The 14098-nt window shown below is 42.4% G+C and overlaps 1 protein-coding gene across 3 annotated transcripts in view; it reads left to right on the top strand.

The window, feature by feature from the left end:
* LPIN1 (lipin 1) overlaps positions 1–14098 on the top strand; it is a 140168-nt gene that overhangs the window by 8150 nt on the left and 117920 nt on the right. The window lies entirely within an intron of this gene.

Genomic DNA, 14098 nt, shown 5'->3' with positions numbered 1-14098 from the left:
CATAGTCTTCATCCCCATTTTACAGGTGAGGTAACTGAGGTAGAGGGAAGTGAATGATGGTATTTAACTGCTTGCAATGTTCTAAGACCTGTACTAAGCACTGGGGTACATATAAGATAATCTAGTTGGACATAGTCCTTGTGCCACATGGAGTGCACAGTCTATCTAAATCTATAAAGATATAAAAAGAGCATGGGCCTGGGAATCAGAAGACCTGGGTTTTAATCCCAGCTCCACCGCTTGTCTGCTGTGTGGTCTCTGGCAAGTTCCTTAACTTCTCTGTGCTTCAGTTACCTTATTTTGAAAATTAGGATTAGGGCTGTATGGGACAGGGACTGTGTCCAAACCAATTATCTCATATCTACACCAACACTTGGTATGGTGTTTGGCACATAGTAAGTGTTCAACAAAAACCATAAAGAAAATCTATAAATTTCTGTATCCTTTGTCACAAGTTTTCACCTGTTCTATAATTGGGCATTTTCTCTTGCTTCTGTGGCATCCTGATTTGGGTGTCTCAACACTAATACTCTATATGTTGCCAACTTGTACTTCCCAAGCACTTAGTACAGTGCTCTGCACACGGTAAGCACTCAATAAATATGACTGAATGAATAATACTGCAAAATCAACACGACTAAACCTGAATTTCTCATCTTCCCTTTTAACACACCTGGTCAGTCAATAACACGATCATCTTCTTTGTTCCATATACCTGCAACCTTTATGTCATCTTTGATGCTTCACTTAGAGAAGCAGCATGGCTTAGTGGAACGAGCACAGGGTTGGGAGTCAGAGGTCGTGGGTTCTAATCCCAGTTCCGCCAATTATCAGCTCTGTGACTCTGGACAAGTCACTTAACTTCTCTGTGCCTAAGGTACTTCATTTGTAAAATGGATATTAAGACTTTGAACCCCACGTGGGACTACCTCACCGCTTAGAACAGTGTTTGGCACATAGTAAGCGCTTAACAAATACTATCGTTATCATTGTTATTATTTCAGCCCTCACATTCAAGTAATAGGGGAATCCTACCAGAATCTTCAACATTTCATAGAATCACCTCTCTGCCTTCACCTCATTTCCTCTACATAAAGCAGCTACATCCTGGCTCAAGATTCTGTCAAATCACAGTTCGACTGTTAATTGACTTCCTCATTGGTCCTCTAAGCTTCAGCATCTCCTCCCATCAATATGTTGCTTGGATTATTTTTCTGAAATGGCACTCAACACACATCTCTTCCTCTTCAAACAGCTCCAGTGACTATTCATTTCCCTTCACAGCAAGAAAAAAACAACCCTCCTACCATTGACTTCAAAGCTCTTCACGTTTTCACCATTTCCCCTCTCCACCTGCTAATTCCCTCCAAACACTCCTCGCCTTTCACAATATCACACTCCAACTGTAGCTCAGTCAATCAATCCATGGGATTTATTGTGCACTTACTGTGTGCACAGCCCTCTAAGTGCTTAGAAGAGTACAATTTAACAGATTAAGTAATAATAATAATAATTGTGGTATTTGTTAAGTGCATACTATGTGCCAGGCACTGTACTGGGGTGGATGCAAGTAAATCAGGTCGGACACAGTCTTAATCCCCAATATACAGATGAGGTAACTGAGGCACAGAGAAGTTAAGTGACTTGTCTTGGTAGATATATTACCAATGAATCACTACCCAAATCCAAACCTTAACAAATATGTTACACATGAGTCAGCTTCTCTGCTCTCAGCCTCTCCCTTATGGCTCTTGCTAAGAGTGTTTTCAGTTTTCTTGTTGCTTTGGGTAGCCCCGATTCTAGACTGTTCTGCTCCTCCATCCCTCCACCATACCCCCACTCCCTGGCAAACTCCCTAGAGCCAATGATCAGACAAAATCAAAGAGCTGTTGATCGGTCCTCCAGTGATGAGCAGGGAATTGCTCCAATCAGAAGCTGGGGGTGGGCCCAAGTGAGCAGTTGGTGGCAGTTAGGACTGGTGTGTGGCGAAGAAACTTGAAGAAGGTAAGGGAGATGAAGAGGTTATGACCGGAAAGTCCTTGTAAGTAGAGGCACCATTCATGGAGGTGAATGAGTAAGAGGAATAAAACTAGAAGCGTAAGGGGAAAAAAAAATTGCTAGCCATTCTCCATATAGTTTGGGGGTTAAGCTAGGTTACTGGGAGTCCTGTGTCTAGAGGTGTGCCTTGTTTGAGTTTGGGTCCCCCCTAAGGAGGACGAGGCATTCCTCAGCATCTAGGGCTGGCATCATATGAGAAGCAAGTGAGGAAATTACCCCAGGGGTGTGTTCAGGTATGTAGTTGATTTTAGGGCAGCCAAAAGACAGCGCAACAGTGGTTTAAATTTGGAAACTCCTTCCCATCAGAAATAGCACAAAGGAACATGAGTGGGGAACCCAGGAGCTCTAGAGTAAAGGGGGGAGGGTTAGGATCCCTCAGGAGAAATGCTCTAGATTGAGGAGTTCAAGGGGACTTTGGTATCAATGCCATTACTTAGGCAATTTTTTTCCCTGCCTAAGGGCAGCCAAGTGTCTGAAAGCGGGTCTGTCAGCACGTTTCTCCTGACTATTTGTGACAGGTTCAGTCTGGGTCTGTACAGAGCTGTCGCTTGGTTCAGTAGAAACAGGACTGGTGAGAGGTTGTTGGTCAGACTGTGTCCATGAGGGTGACAGTCATCAACGGGGAAGCTCTTGCACACATCAATTAATCATATTTATTGAGCATATTTTATTGTCAATGAAAATATGGTAGGGCACTTTTATCAAGCCCCTTGTCATTCAAAGTGACCACTCATCTGACAGCAATAGTACTCTCTAGAGGGAAACAATCTACTTATATCCCAGCAGCAATAGGACAGGTGTGTGAATTAGTTTTTCTCAAAAGTGGTGAGGGTTTGCACTGAGCCATCCACACCCTCTGTCTGTCCTCTTGTGTTCAGTGGCATGCATTGAGAGTTGGCTGTTAGAGAAAGAGATAGGGAACAGAGTATTTCTAGGACTTCTGCAGCGGCAGACACCATTGGGTTCTTACCTATTTCGTAAACCTGTATCGAGTATGAACAAAAGACAACCATATATGGGTTGGGGAGATGGGATGTCTTTGTTGAAAAGCAGGAGGAAAATCCAGTCAAGGATTGAAAAGTGAAACAAGGAATAGTAGGCTATGATAAAAGCAAGCCTACTCCCTTCCTCCCCATGGAGGAAAGGGACTGTGTCCTACCTGATTATCTTGTATTTACCCAAGTGCTTAGTACAGTGCCTAATCCACAGTAAGCATTTTAAAATATCATAATTGTTATTAATTATTATTATTTGAAACATAGATTGAGCAGAGACTCAGACACATAAAGACACACAGACACATAGGCAGAGATACAGATGAAAGAGTATACACAAACCATTCACATTCTTTGCACAGAGCCTATAGGCATGGCTTCTTTGGGGACCTGAGGAAATCAATAAATCATATTTATTGAGTGCTTACTGTGTGCAGAGCACTGTGCTAAGAGCTTGGAAGCAAACCACACAACAGAGTTGGTAGACACATTCCCTGCTCACAACTTACAGTCTAGCTAGCTGACAGTCTAGAGGGAGATGAACAGCACATTCACTTCTCATAGTGGTTGGTGACGATAGGGAATTAGTTAATAATAATAATTGGGCTATTTGTTAAATGCTTACTATGTGCCAAGCAAGATACAAGCTATAAAAAACTCAGGTAAGCTCACTGTGGCAGGGAACTCATCAACCATATTTGTTATTTTGTATTCTCCCAAGCTCTTAGTACAATGCTCTGCACAGACTAAGCACTCATAAATACAATTTATCAATCAGACACAATAGTCCCTTTTCCATATAGGGCTCACAGTCTAAGGAGTATAGAAAACAGGTATTTTATGCCCATTTTGCAGATGAGGATACTTTGGAGCAGAGAAATTAAGTAACTTGCCCAAGGTCACATAGCCGACAAGTGACAGAGACAGGATTAGAACCCAGGCCCCTTTGAGTTATTGAATATTGAAATATATTTATTAATGGACTTATTTCAGCATTTTTTCTCTCCTGAGATAATTGCAGACTACTTTCATATTAAATCTCTGGATTAAATTTCATTTTGAGATTAAACACATTAAAGGTTATTTGGACTAAATCTTTCTTCCCATGTGTAGGCCTTATTAGATGTAGCTACATTACCAGGCATTTACCTCAGAATAGATTTCCATTAATTTTTATGCAGCTTTTGGAAGGAGAAAAAAGGTCAAGCCCATCTCCTCTCCCAACCTCTCAGCTACTTGAGCACTGTGGACCACCACCTTCTCTTGAAAACACTGTCTCAGCTTGGCTTCACTGACACTGTCTTGTCCTGGCTCTCCTCCAATCTGTCTGGCCACTCATTTCTTTTTAAATGGTATTTGTTAAGCACTTACTATGTTCCAGGCACAGTACCAAGTGCTGGGGTAGATACAAGCTACTCAGGTTGGATACAGTCCATGTCCCACATATTACTCCCCGTATTAATCCCCATTTTACAGATAAGGAAATAGTCACAGAGAAGTGAAGTGACTTGCCCAAGGTCACACAGCAGACAACTGTCTTTCTGACTTCCAGGCTTGTGCCCTATCCATTAGGCAACTCAACTTCTCTATCTCATTCTGAGTCTCATTTGCCACCCTCGAAATGTCGTTGGGATTCTCAAGGCTCAATTCTAGGTCCCCTTCTAATTCTCCATTTACACGTACTCCCGTGGAGAACTCATTTTCTCCCGCAACTTCAACTACCACCTCAATGAGGATGATTCTTAAAACTACCTCTCCAGCCCTGACCTCTCTCCTTCTCTTCCTCTTGTCTTCAGTATACCTTTCTTGGATTTCCCACTGAAATCTCAAACTTGAATATCCAAAAGTCAGTCAATCAATCAGTGGTATTCATTGAGTGCTCACTGTCTCTTGGGCACTATACTAAATGCTTGGGAGAGTACAGCTTAAACTTTGTCTGCCCCCTGACTTTGCCATCATTGTTGACAACACCACCATCTTCCCATCTTTACATGCCTGAAACCTTGACATTGTCCTCGATTTATCTCTTTCATCAACCTGCATTTTCAATGTCACCAAATCCTGTTGGTTCTACCTTTACAACATCTCTAAAATCTGCTCCTTCCTCTCCATCCGAAATGCTCTCATGCTGATCCACGCTCTCATCATATCCTACCTAGACTACTGCATTAGCCTCCTGACATCTCTGCCTACTCTCTCTCTCCCCTTTCCAGTCCATATTTCACTCTGGTGCCTGGATCATGATCCTAAAAAAAGTCAAATTCACATCTTCCAACTCCTCAGAAATCTCCAATCATTCTTCATCCATCTCTGCATCAAACAGAAACTCCAAACCATTGGCTTTAAGGCTTTAAGCTCACCCACTCCTTTCTGTTCTCCTACTGCTAGCCAACCCAAGCACTTTACTCTTTTAACACCAATTTACTATACAACAATTGCATCTTGCTGCTAACTCCTTGCCAAAGTCTTCCCTCTGAGCTGAAACTCCCTCCCCACTCATATCCGACAGACCATATGCCTGAGAAGCAGCATGCCTTGTGAAAAGTTCACAAGGAAGTTCAGAAGGACCTGCGTTCTAATCCTGGCTCAGCCATTTGTTTGCTGTGTGACCTTGGGCAAATCACTTTTTTGTACCTGTTACCTTATTTGTAAAATGAGGATTAAGAATATGAGCCCTATGTGGGACCTGGACTGTGTCCAACCTGATTAACCTGTATCTACCCCAGAGCTTACTACAGTGCCTGGTGCTTACCAAATGTCCATATCCCCACTCCAAACCCAGGAGACATGGTGAGATATGCCAGAGGCAGAAGGGAAGACAGGTGAAGGATGTCTCTGGAAATGGAAAGAGGGAAAGTCTGATGAGGGAAAAGTGAAGGAAGGGGAAGCAAACTTTATCTCTTCATCGATCCAGATATATGTGATGATTCTGTGTATGAAAGGTGGAATTTGCTATCGGATTCCTACAAAAAGACAACCAACTTTTTAAACTATGGCTGATCCACAGTAACTTTGCAAGGGAATCAATGCAGGCATTCGGGCCAAACCCAATGTAGGAAAAAATAGTATTGCCTATTAGAAAGAACATGGGTCCTGGGGACCTGGGTTCTAATCCCTGCTCTGCCGCTTGTCTGCTGTGTGACTTTGGGCAAATCACTTAACTTTCCAGTGCCTCAGTTGCCTCACACTAAAATGAGGATTAAGCCTATGAGTCCTACTTGGGTCATGGACTGTGTTCAACCTGATTATCTTGTATCTATCCTAGCACTTAGAAAAGTGCCTGGCACATAGTAAGCACTTAAATATGATTTAAAAAAAATCTTATTGCTTGCTAAGGTAGATTCAATTAGCTATAGCAGCAGTTCTGGCTTCCTGCCTTGGAATATTGTGAGATTTTCTTCTGTGCTACTCCAATTGGTACATTTTTGGGTGAAGCAATTCCTACATCTTATTTGGAAAGTTCTTTGAGTATATTTAGAAAGTCCCCTGAGTGTATTTGAGAAGGCAGATGCAACAGTGTTAGCAGTTATTAGAACTGGTCGATATATAATGCCAAGACTCTGGGATTGGGAAATTTTCAAATGATCCAGTATTAAAATTCTTTGTTTCCATGGCAGTTTTGTCATCTTGGAGGTTTGATCTGCTATAACTTTGGTTATCTCACAACACTCATGTCAGAGACATGGGTTATCCAAATGGTATGTCAGAGAGTTGTAAATGTTTTATGTCTGTCTCCCCAATTAGTGTTAGCTTCTTTGGGCAAGGAAGCAATATGGTCTAGTAGAAAGAGCATAGGCCTGGGAGTTAAAGGATGTTGGTTCTAATTTGACTCCATCACTTGTCTGCTGTGTGCTCTTGGGTAAGTCACTTAACTTCTCTGTGCCTCAGTTATTTACTTTGTAAAATGAGGATTAAGACTGTGAACTGCTTGTGGGATAGGGATTGTGTCCAACCTGATTATCTTGTATATACCTCAGTGCTTAAACAGTGCCTGGCACATTGTAAATACTTAACAAATACCATTAAAAAAAGGGAATTGCCATTCCTTTAGTATTACTCTATTTATTTATCACTCTATTTATTTTACTTGTACCTATCTATTCTATTATTTTTATTTGTTAATATGTTTTGTTCTCTGTCTCCCCCTTCTAGACTGTGAGCCCACTGTTGGGTAGGGACCATCTCTATATGTTGCCAACTTGTACTTCCCAAGTGCTTAGTACAGTGCTCTGCACACAGTAAGCACTCAATAAATACGATTGAATGAATGAATGAATGTACTTCCCAAGAGCATAGCATAGTGCAATGCACTATGCTGGTGATAAACACTTACTACTACCACGACTAAGTGACAGATAAAATTGTTAATGGAGATGAAAGACTCAGTTATTTGGAAATTGAATTCCCTAAGTGAGTTTAAAAACTGGGCCGTCTGATCATGTCAGTTAGAATAATTTGCTTCTGAATGGTCATTTAATCAATCAGTGGTATTTGTCAAGTGCTTACTTCATGCAGGGCACTGTACTAAGTTCTTGAGAGCATAAAATATAATAACGTTGCTCCCGCCCACAAGGAGCTTAGAGTCTAGAGGCTTGACAAACATTAAAATAATTACAAGTAGGAGCAATGGCAAGGGGTAAGTGTAGCACATAAGAGTTTTGAGGCAGGGAGTGGGGTGGTGATCCAGCCCAGAAGACTGTGTCTGACAGTGGGAACAGGATAATCGGATTTATTATCTGATAGTTGCCCTCCTTAACGTGTATTCCAATGTTTAACTACATTCCTCGCTTTCCATTTCTATATATACAATCTAACACACTTAAAATCCATCTAAGCCCCTCGTAAAACCACTGACGTTTTCTGCCCACACACCTTTCCATCCATATGTTTACTACTGGATACAATATTTTATGAAATTTCTCACCAGTGGAGTTTATTTTCCAACTCTTCATCATCCGCATCAATATTTATCGCTCACCCACTATGGGTGGAACATTGTTCTAGGCACGTGGGAACATACAGTGGAGTTAAAGACATGGTCCTTGCCCTCAAGGAGCTTACAACCTAATGGTGGAGACAAGCTGACACAAATTATGAGCACGTGTCTGAATAGCACATTATGAAGACAATCCAAACATCTCTAAATGGGATAAACTGAAGCTGAGATGTCATCCTACCCACCTCAGAACCCCACAACCTTGGCATTATCCAAAGTTAATCTTACTCTGACTCATTTACTCTTTCATCCTGTATATTCAATCAGGCTCCCTAAATCTTGTTGATTCCATCATCGCAACAACTCTAGGGATTTGTTCGTTTTCCTTCATCCAAATTGTTACCACATCGACGGATCAAACACTTCATATATCACATCTCAACCACAGCATTAGCCTCCTTGTCAACCTCCCCACCTCCAGCCTCTCCCCCTCCAGTCCATACTGCACTCTGCTGCCCAAATCATTTCTAAAAAAAAAAAATCATTCTGTACACACATCAGGTACATCCAACAGTGGCTCATCTACCAGCACATCAAGCAGAATCTCCTCACCATCTGATTGAAGACACTCAATCAGCTCTCTCCTCCTTACTTATCCTCACTCCTCTTCCATTACAACCTAGCCCACACACAACACAGCCTACTAATGGTGCCTTGCTCTCACCTCATTCATTCATTCAATCGTATTTATTGAGCACTTACTGTGTGCAGAGCACTGTACTAAGAGCTTGGGAAGTACAAGCTGGCAACATATACAGACAGTCCCTACCCAACAATGGGCTCATAGCCTAGAAGGGGAGACAGACAACAAAACAAAACAAGTGGACAGGTGTCAAGATGTCAGAACACTCACCATTGGCTTCTTGCTCATAGCCACCTTCCTGCCTGGACCTCCTTCCCCCTTCACATAGGATAGACCAGCACTCTTTCCATCTTTCAAGACCTAACAAAATCATATTACCTCCAGGAAGCCTTCTTGGACTAATCTCTCATTCTCCTACCCTATTTTCCCTCCCTACTGACTTACCTATGCACTTAATCCTACCTCCAAACACTGAGGTGTTCACCGTACCGCCACAGCACTTACATGCCAGTCCTTGCACTTGATTGCTTCCTTTATATGTAATTTATTTTGTAAATAATATAATAATGTCTGCTTCCCCCAGTAGACTGTAATCTCTTTGAGAGTAGGTATTGTGTCTATTTACTAGGCTCTACTTTCCCAAGTGCTGATGTCAGTGCTCTGCACGGAATTTAAGTCAGTAACTATTATTGATTGTTGATTGATTGAGAGGCTTGAGGCAAGGAGCCCATTCATTCATTCATTCAATTGTATGTATTGAGTGCTTACTGTGTGCAGAGCACTGTACTAAGCACTTAGAGAAGCAGCGTGGCTCAGTGGAAAAAGCCTGGGGTTTGGAGTCAGAGGTCATGGGTTCAAATCCTGGCTCCACCACTTGTCAGCTGTGTGACTTTGGGCAAGTCACTTAACTTCTCTGTGCCTCAGTTACCTCATCTGTAAAATGGGGATGAAGACTATGAGCCCCCCCCGTGGGACAACCTGATTACCTTGTAACCACCCCAGAGCTTAGAACAGTGCTTTGCACATAGTAAGCGCTTAATAAATGCCATCATTATTACTATTATTAAAGATGGGAGAGTTTTGGAAGGGGCAGGAGGGGAGAGAGCCTTGGGAGGGGCAAGGAAAATTTTAGGGAGATCGCACCTGATAGTTTCAATTTTCTCAATAAAATGGGTGGACAAGTCATTGGGGGCAAGGTGTGGGGGAGGAGGGGGAACAGGAGGTTCGAGGAAGGATCTGAAACAATTGGCATGGACAATGGGTATGGGTGTCAATAAGGATGGAGAAATAATTTTTCCAGTCAGGGGAGTGGGCCAAGTTAAAGCACCTAAGGATAAAATGAAAATGGATGAGGTCAGCCTGATATCTAGATTTCTGCCAGCAGTGCCCTATGTCTCATGTACAAGAGCAAAGGAGGCAGACTATGAAGATGATCCAGAGCTATGGGTTAGCGCTACTAGATCGATGAAGGGGTGGAGGGGTGAGTGAGTTGAGTTGAGAGTGTCAATTTGGTCATCAAAGGGAGATAGTTTGGTTATGCAGGCTAAATGGGACATGATGTGTTGAGAAAATTGGATGGGGTCAAAAGAACAGGAGGTCTCTGTAGGGGAACAGCTCAGATTTGCAGGGAGGAGGTGTGTGGGAGAGAAGGCAGTGAGGAGATTGTGGTTAGAGGGATTTCAGAGTTGGTGAGGTCAGAGATTGTGCAGTAGCTAGAGATGATGAGATCAAATGTGTAGGGCTGTGTTCAACCTGATTAACTTGTATCTAGAGAAGTTGTATTTAGAGAAGCAGCGTGGCTCAGTGGAAAGAGCATGGGCTTTGCAGTCAGATGTCATGGGTTCAAATCCCGGCTCCGCCAATTGTCAGCTGTGTGACTTTGGGCAAGTCACTTAACTTCTCTATGCCTCAGTTTCCTCATCTGTAAAATGGGGATTAAGTCTGTGAGCCCCACGTGGGACAACCTGATCATCTTGTATCCCCTCAGCGCTTAGAACAGTGCTTTGCACATAGTAAACACTTAACAAATACCATTGTTATTATTATTATCTACCCCAGTGCTTAGAAAAGTGCTTGGCACATAGCAAGCTCTTAACAAGCACCATTATAATTATTGTCCAAGTTTGTGAGTGGGCGAACTGGGGTGGAGCAGGAGATCAGTGGAGTTAAGGAGCGTGGCTCAGTGGAAAGAGCACAGGCTTTGGAGTCAGAGGTCATCGGTTCAAATCCCGGCTCTGCCACTTGTCAGCTGGGTGACTTTGGGCAAGTCACTTCACTTCTCTGTGCCTCAGTTCCCTCATCTGTAAAATGGGGATTAAGACTGTGAGCCCCACGTGGGACAACCTCATCACCTTATAAACTCCCCAGCACTTAGAACAGTGCTTTGCACATAGTAAGTGCTTAATAAATGCCATTATTATTATTATTATTGAGTGATAGAAAGTGGGCAGAGGAAGAATTGTCAGGAACATATATGTGGGAATTGAAGTCTCCAAGGATCAATTTAGGGATAGAGAAATAAAGAAGTTATGTGAGAAAGGGATCATAGTGGTTAAAAAAGTTGGAGAAAGTGGAGGATTTGGAAAATATTTTGGAGAACTAGCAGGATTTAGAGGCAAGCCTGAATGTAGGGGGTGGGAAGTCTGAACAGGGACGAGTCAAAGATAATAATAATAATGATGGTATTTGTTAAGTGCTTACTATGTGCAGAGCACTGTTCTAAGCATTGGGGTACACACAAGGTAATCAGGTTGTCCCACGTGGGGCTCACAGTCTTAATCCCCATTTTATAGATGAGGTAACTGAGACACAGAGAAGTTAAGTGATTTGCCCAAAGTCACACAGCTGATAAATGGCGGAGCCGGGATTGGAACCCATGACCTCTGACTCCCAAACCCGAGCTCTTTCCACTAAGCTACGCTGCTTCTCTATACGACACCAAGTTTGGAAGCTTCTGAAATAAAAAGGAAAGGAGATGACCAGACAGAGGGGAAAAAGGGAGCAAAGGTAAAGGAAATGGGGAGAAACTGAACTCTTGCACCATCAGGGCAGGGATCCTCTCTTCTAACACTGTTATGCTCTCCTAAGTGCTCAGTATAGTGCTAGGTACACAGTAGGTATGCAAAAAATGCAGGCAATTGATTGCCATATTATCAACAAGTCTCAGTAATATGTTAGATTTTACAATCACAGCATCATATTGTTGACTCACATTCAACTACTGGTTGTATAGGCCACTGAGGCTAATGTCTGGGGGGATTAATCTGTCTATCACCTTTTTGTGTTGTTTTTTCTATCTCGAAGTATACTTCCTTTCACTCTTTCTAGCTGAAGTAAATATTACTTGAATATTGGTTAAGTAACTGAAATTGGGGCCAAAGCTAGCTGCTCAGTACAGTGCTCGGCACTCTGATAGTGCTTAATAAATACTATTACTCTCACTAATAATAATAAAATTAATTATGGTACTTTAAATGCTTACTATGTGCTAAGCACTGTCCTAAGCAATCTGGTAGATATAAGTTGATCTGTTTGGACACAGTCCCTGTTCCAAGTGGGGCTCACACACACTCTTAATGCCCATTTCACAGATGAGGTAACTGAGGTGCAGAGAAGTAAAGTGACTTACCCAAGGTCACACAGCAGATGTGTGGCAGAGCCAGGATTAAAACCCACATCCGCCTGACACCCAGACCCATGGTCTATTCACTGAGCCGTGCACTACTGGTGTGGAGCGTTATTGGGCATGTTCCTATTTTGTCCACAAGCACAACTTGAGGGTATCAGGGCCAGGAGTCTTCTTGGAATTATAATGAAATCACATCTCCTTGAAGAGGCTGTCCCTGACTAAACTTTCATTTCCCCTCCTAGCCCTCTCTGTGCTTCACCTATGTGCTTGGATCTGTGCCTAAGCAGTTGTTATTCACCCTACACTCTAAGAAGTTGATATTTACCTCATTCCAAGACCCACAACACTTATGTACATATCCTTATACTCTGCCATTTCCCTTATCTGTAGTCTATTTTAATGTCTGCCTCCCCATCTAGATGGTAAGCTCCTTGGAGACAGGGATCATGTTTATAAATCCTATTGCATTATACTCTTCCAAGTTCTTAGAACATTGCTCTTCACACTGTAAGTACTCAATAATAATAATAATAATTCCTTATACTCTGCCATTTCCCTTATCTGTAGTCTATTTTAATGTCTGCCTCCCCATCTAGATGGTAAGCTCCTTGGAGACAGGGATCATGTTTATAAACTCTATTGCATTATACTCTCCCAAGTTCTTAGAACAGTGCTCTTCACATTGTAAGTACTCAATAATAATAATAATAGTTCTGGCATTCATTAAGTGCTTACTATGTGCCAGGCACTATACTATGCACTGGGGTGGATAAAAGCAAAGCTGGTTGGACATAGTCCCTGTCCCAGGGGCTCACATTATCAATCCCTATTTTACAGATGAGGTCAATGAGGAACAGAGAAGTGAAGTGACTTGCCCACGGTCCCACAGCAGACAAGTGGAGGAGCTAGGATTAGAACCCATGACCTTTTGAATCCCAGGCCTGTGCTCTATCCACTATGCCATGCTGCTTGCCATAAATAGCCATTCATTGATTGACTGGCAATAGCGGCAGTGGACATTAACTATGGGGAGAGTGAGAGATGGTCCCCAAAGGTAGCTAGTCAATCTATTAGAGCTTCAGAAAATTGTCCTGATTCTCCTGCCCCTCATTCTTCCTGCCTAAAGTAAATTATTCTCAAATTTTTTCTGGCCATTTCATTTGAAATATAAAACAAAGATGTACCAGGTAAAACTTGCCCAGCAACTAAAATCACCTTGAGGCAATTCTGCTTCCTAAAGCCCTACTGTACAATAATAATAACTGTGGTATTTGTTAAGACCTTACTGTTTGCCAGGCACTCTACTAAGTACTGGAGTGGATACAAGCAAATTATGTTGGACACATCGCCTGTCTCACATGGGGCTCACAATCTTAATCCCCACTTTACAGATTAGGTAACTGAGGCTCAGAGAAGTGAAGTGACTTGGCCAAGGTCACAAAGCAGACGAGTGGCAGAACTGGGATTAATAATGATAATAATAATTGTTATGGTATTTGTTAAGTGCTTACTATGTGCCAGGCACTCTACTAAACACTGGGGTGGATACAAGCAGATTGGTTTAGTTGTAATCCCTGTCCCACATAGGACTCAAATTCTCAATCCCCATTTTTTAGATGAGGTAAATGAGGCACAGAGAACTGAAGTAACTTGTCCAAGATCACACAGCAGACAAATGAAGCAGCGTGGCTCAGTGGAAAGAGCACGGGCTTTGGAGTCAGAGGTCATGGGTTATAATCCCGGCTCCACCAATTGTCAGCTGTGTGACTTTAGGCGAGTCACTTCACTTCTCTGTGCCTCAGTTACCTCATCTGTAAAATGGGGATTAAGACTGTGAG

The sequence above is a fragment of the Tachyglossus aculeatus genome, chromosome 1 (genome assembly GCF_015852505.1).
Source record: "Tachyglossus aculeatus isolate mTacAcu1 chromosome 1, mTacAcu1.pri, whole genome shotgun sequence".
Classification (NCBI taxonomy): domain Eukaryota; kingdom Metazoa; phylum Chordata; class Mammalia; order Monotremata; family Tachyglossidae; genus Tachyglossus; species Tachyglossus aculeatus.
The sequence above is the reverse complement of the archived record's forward strand: the minus strand, read 5'-3'. Positions and strand labels throughout refer to the sequence as shown.